Source organism: Heliangelus exortis, chromosome 9, assembly GCF_036169615.1.
Source record: "Heliangelus exortis chromosome 9, bHelExo1.hap1, whole genome shotgun sequence".
Taxonomy (NCBI): domain Eukaryota; kingdom Metazoa; phylum Chordata; class Aves; order Apodiformes; family Trochilidae; genus Heliangelus; species Heliangelus exortis.
The window spans coordinates 25,760,193-25,765,474 of record NC_092430.1 but is presented as its reverse complement, the minus strand read 5'-3'; the positions used below and the strand labels follow the sequence as shown (position 1 = coordinate 25,765,474).

Below are 5,282 nucleotides of genomic sequence, written 5' to 3'. Positions count from 1 at the left end.
AAAATGCAAAGGTCTGGGTGTCCCTGCCCACCACACACAGGCTGCTTGGCATCAGCTGGGATTGGGGCTTGCAGTGGGCCCATCATGTATTGCAAAGCTTGCTGATCTGTCCCCTGGAAATCTGTGATTTCTGGGAGCTCTGGGAGAACACCACACGGCTGGCAAGTGCCACGTGTACTGCCACGCTCTGCAGAAAGATCAGGAGCAGGTTATGTGGCACGTTAGTTTGCCTTTACCAAAGGCTGGATGGGGAACAGCAACATCTTTAACTGTTACCTGGAACTGGTCTCCTCCTGACCCGGATTTAGCTGGACTCGTTTATCCTCCTTCTAGACGCAGAGCAGTCAGGCAGGGCTGGTGGCTGTCCCCATGCTGCAGGGCTGTGACATCCCTGGCTGGGCTCCTGCAGACCCCTGGCTGGCCAAGCACCAGCGTGGATATTCAGTGATACAAGTGGAAAGCAAGAAAGGGATTATTGCAAATAATAATTTGCCTTTCTGCAAAGCAGGCTGTCTCTCCTCCTGCAGATTCGGTGGAGGATGGACCCGAGCTGCAGGCATCTCCATGGTTACTGCTCGGCACAGGCTCCCGCAGGGGGCTGGGGCAGCACCGGCAGCTCGGACCGGTGTGGGGAGCCAGGTGGGAGTGGGAGCCAGGACACGGCACACAGAAGGAGGGGGTTACACTGGACATGACCCCTCAGGGGGCAGAGAGGCAGCCTCAGCACCCAGGAAGGTCCAGCACAAGCTGGTACCTGCGGGGACAGAGGTGGCTTTGCGCCGCTCGTGGTGATGGGTGCCCAGCCCTGTAGCTACCCCCTGCCTGCAGCTGCCCACCTAACCCATGCCGCGGCCCCTCTGGTGCATCCAGGAGCTGCAGGTTCATCTCTGCATACTTTGAAGTTGGTGATGTTGTCTCTGCACCAGCTAAATATGTCTTGTACTGCGTGGTGAGTAACGCCTGGCGAGGAGCCACAGCAAAGCAGCATGTGGCCAGGCCTTGAGAAAGCTGCAGAAGTGGGGTGGTGGGGTGGAGGAAGATGAAATCCAAACCACCAAACACCCAAAGTGCTGCTTGTCACGTATCCTGGAGAGATCTGCAACAGAAAGGGCAGTGCTCACGGGTGAGGTGGCAAAGTGGCACAGTGGTGACAGGGAGAGGAGCCTGGCACCCCAAAACAGGAGCAGATCTGAGTCTGCACGGAGGTGCTGGTGCAGAGAGGACCACAGCACCCTTTGCATTTGCTGGGAGACGTCAGTTCCCTGCAGGAGCTGAGCCCTCCTGCCCGGCCCGGCCCGGCCCGGCCCTGCCTGCAGATCCTCAGCCTCTCAGAAAGCCCAGGATGGGCTGGCAGGAGCTGCATGGCCTGGACTCTTTTTGTCACCTGGGAATGTCACCTCCCCCCACCAAGTTTCTCCAGCAACCATCAGCAGGCACCTTGTGTTACAGGCCCCGTGCATGCAGGATTTTTTAAGAAGCCCTAAAGAACACTTTTTCTAAAAGATTTTAGGAAATACCTGATGGCAGAGGGAGACCCCCTGAAAACAAGTGAATGCAAAGGAGCTGACATGTCATACCCCTGCAATTAGGAAGCAGTCTGAAAGCATTTTTCTGTGCTTGGGCTTTTGTTTGCCTTTTACATTTTATTTTCTGAACCTTTATCTCCAGCTGCCTTCCGGTGACACTTGGTTGGCAGACATGCAACCATGGGACTGGGCTGTGCATGGGTCACAGTGCTGGTCCTAAAACTGCCACAGCCTAATGGTGACATCCACAGCTCACCAAAGTCAAGGAGCCCCGCAGTAGTTTTGGTCATTGCAGTAAAAGAGTAAAAGCCACAGGAAAATGCTCTTTTCCCGGCCAGCTCTCTGACATTTACTGACATTTTCAGCACGAAAGAATCAAGCCAATCGCTCAGCTTGGAAAAGGGCTTTTAGGTCACTAAGCCCAAACGCTGACCCAGCGCTGCCAAGGCCAGCACCGGACCGTGTGTCCCAGCACCAGACCCGCCCTTTCTGGGCTCCTCCGAACCCCTCCGAACCCCCCAGACACCCCCTGGTGCTCTGGCTGCACCTCCCGGGCTGTCCCACCAGGTGGCGCCAGCGGCGTCTGGTTCCGCCCGGGCCGCGCTGGGAGCGGGCAGGGGGTGCGCAGGGTTCGGTCCTGGGGAGCCTCCTGCCCGGTTCGGTTCGGTTCGGGCCTCTAGAGGCCTCCTGGTGTAACCTCCGTCACGGGCAGGGGTGTCTGCAGGTCACCCAGCGCCGCTCCAGCCTGGCCCGAGGTGTTCCCAGGCACGGGGCATCTGACACTGCCCCGGGCAACCTGGGCCAGGGTCCCCTCACTGCAAAACGTTTCTTCCTTGTATCTGCTCTGAATCTCCTCTCTTACAGTTTCAAACCATCACCTCTCATCCTATCCCTGCAGGCCCAGCTAAAAAACTCCTGTCCCCTTTGTGTAGCCCCCCCACAGCACAGGAAGGTGCAACAGGGTCTGCATGGAGCCCCCAATTCTCTCAGCCTGCCTGCAGAGCACAGCTGCTCCAGACCCCACATCATTTTGGTGACCTCCTCTGCACCCACACCAGGGTGTCCCATGCCCAGGACCCCGGGGCTGGACACAGCACTGCCAGGGGGTCTCACTGGAGTGGAGGGGGACAACCCCCTCCCCTGGGCTGCTGGCCACAGCTGGAGGTGACCTGCAGGAGCACACCAGGGGCAAGTGGGGGGCTGCTGGTCCCACCAGCTCTGCAGGCTGGGGGTGGTGGTGGGAGGGTCTGTGAAGCCTTTTCACCTCCTTGGGATTGAATAGGAGAAGCCTTTTCCCCAGCTGCTCAGCACCCTGAGGATTTGCTGTTAATTCAAGCACATGTTTTCTCTGAGGTGATGGTAAAACACCTCCTGACCCAGGACATGACTCACTGCATCTTGCACAAGGTGGAGCAATGCTGATCCAGGCCACCTGCCCCCAGGCAGGATGTGAGTTGTTAAATGCCTTATCTCTACAATAAATAGCACATGACACTGGGTTCTGTAATTTTCAGTAATTACTTGGTTTATTTTTCCTACGATATCTCAGGTGTTCTGGTTTGCATTTCACAGGCCCTACTTGCTGTAGACTTAGTCTGCATCCAAAGGCTCCAAACCCAGAAGAAATCCTTGTAATTTTCCAACCTGACCTTCTCCATACTCTAAACTGCAGCACTCCCCTGGCAGTATTCCTGCAGCATCTCATAGAAGAAAAAAAGCATCTTGTTTAAAAAAAAAAAACAAAACCAACACTGGAGTAGGAGGCTCCTTCAAGTTCTCAGGCAACTGTTCCAAACCCTGATCATCCTGGCTCTCCACATCCCCCCTCTGCCATCACAGAGCTTCAACCTGCACTCACCTCACCTTGAAACACCTCTGTCTGCTGGGCTAGGGACACCTAAACCTGGCACTCTCCTGTCCTGCCTGTAGGTGTTTGTAAGCTGGAATCAGATCCCTGCAATTCTCTTTCTGCTAAACTGAACAGATGATGCTCTTGAGCACAGAGAGTGTTGAATAGTGTTTAAAACTGGGTTATCCTTTTTGATTCACCCACTTCCAGCTCTGGATGAAGAACAGCACCTGGGGTCTGTGAGGTTTTGCTACTTCCGTTTTTTTTAAAACAGAACCGAATCTAAAACCAGTTCCACACCCAAGCTAAATCCGAGAAAGGCAAGGATGTATGAAATGCACAAAAATGTACTCACAAGGCTGCAGTGCTGAAGGTTTCCAGCGGGATACCCGCGGGTCCTGCTGCTCACCCGCACCACCCAGAGCCCGTTCCGGAGCAGAACGCGGCAGCTCCTGCTCGCACGGTTGCCTTGGAGATATTTTGCATCCATCAGAAGGTACGAGGCTCCCTTTGTGCCCGGGCCGGGGGTCACAAGCCCTGCACTTTCCTACAGTGTTTTGGCCCCCTGAGGATGTCAGCCCCAGTTCCCCACTGCCAGCAAAGCCACCCCCAAACTGCTCCCCTACCTGCTGGCAACCCCCTCTCCTCGCCCTACATAAATCCTCCAGCTGAGAGCTCAGGTGAAAACCACAGCAGCCATCATCTACCTGGGGGCTATTTATGAGCAGCAGCTGGACCTGCTGGGGGAGTGGTCCTGGGTCAGGAGGGTCTGGGCCTGGGCCTGGGCCTGGGCCTGGGCCTGGGCCTGGGCCTGGGTCTGGGCCTGGGTCTGGGCCTGGGTCTGGGTCTGGGTCTGGGTCAGCAGAGTGCTGCTGCTCGCTCACTTATTTCAGAGGGCATTTTGGACTCACACCACAACTGAGACCAAATGCTTGTCAGCTTCTGGGTTAAAACCAAACCAGACATAGCAACAAGGTGGTGTTGGGCCCCAGCCCCAGGGATTAGAACTCTTCCAGGACTCAGTATTTACAGTCTGGGGTAACTGCAGAACCCGGTGGAACCGCAATGGTTTCTATCAGCTGCTGACCAAGTCCTCGGATTTTTTGTCCTTGTTGTAGGGATATTGTTGGTCCTGGACCAGAATGAGCAATTCCTGTGAAACCCACTGGTCTTTGTGGCACAGCCCAGGGCCTGCATGAAAAGCAGTGGCCACTCTCCCGTGGCTGAGACAAAGCTCTGTGTGTGCCCCATCCTTAGGTGGGCATTCACCTGCACACCTCCTGCACCTGATCCCATCCCCATCCCACAGCTCTGGCTGCTCCCAGTCTCAGGGGTGGGAAGTTTCAGGTTGTGCCTGTCAGCACAGCACTCGTGGGCTCACCTCTGGGATGTTCTTCAGTTTGGATGCTCAACATCTCTTTTTTGTTTGTTTGACACCTACACACCCCTACCAGAAGACTAACCCTGTTTGTTAATCCCACTCCTTTTGTCACCTTGTTTGCCCAGGAGAGCTGATTTTGAAATAGACCAGGCTGTCACCAGGAGGAGCAAATGGTGCTTGGAACCTTCCAGTGGGCTGTGGGGCCTCAGTGTCCCCATTGTTCCAGTCTGGAGGGAGCAGGGGCTGGAGTTACTGCTGCGTGTGTCAGAGGGAACCTTCCCAGCTTCCAGCCTCAGGCTGGGGGAGCCTTTTGTTTGCAGATGTGAAACCTCAGCCTGTTCCTGCCCTTCCCCTCCCTTCACCAGATAACTCTGTTCCTGGCAATTTGTTTCACTTGGTTCTGAGCTGTGAGGAGGTATCAGTGCTAACACAAACCTTCAAACACAACACAGAGATGGAGCTTGGTTTAGCAAACCACTAACGCAGCCCCTACATTTGAATAAAATACTTACAAGATTTTAAGTGT

At 55.2% G+C, this 5,282-nt stretch overlaps 1 long non-coding RNA gene across 1 annotated transcript; it reads right to left on the bottom strand.

The window, feature by feature from the left end:
• Positions 1-3,025: 3,025 nt before the first annotated feature.
• Positions 3,026-3,874, bottom strand: LOC139799522 (uncharacterized). The gene is made up of 2 exons (XR_011727330.1): positions 3,731-3,874; positions 3,026-3,226 (listed from the first exon to the last, which is right to left on the bottom strand). It is a non-coding gene; the product is annotated as an uncharacterized lncRNA (long non-coding RNA).
• Between the last annotated feature and the right edge of the window lie 1,408 nt (positions 3,875-5,282).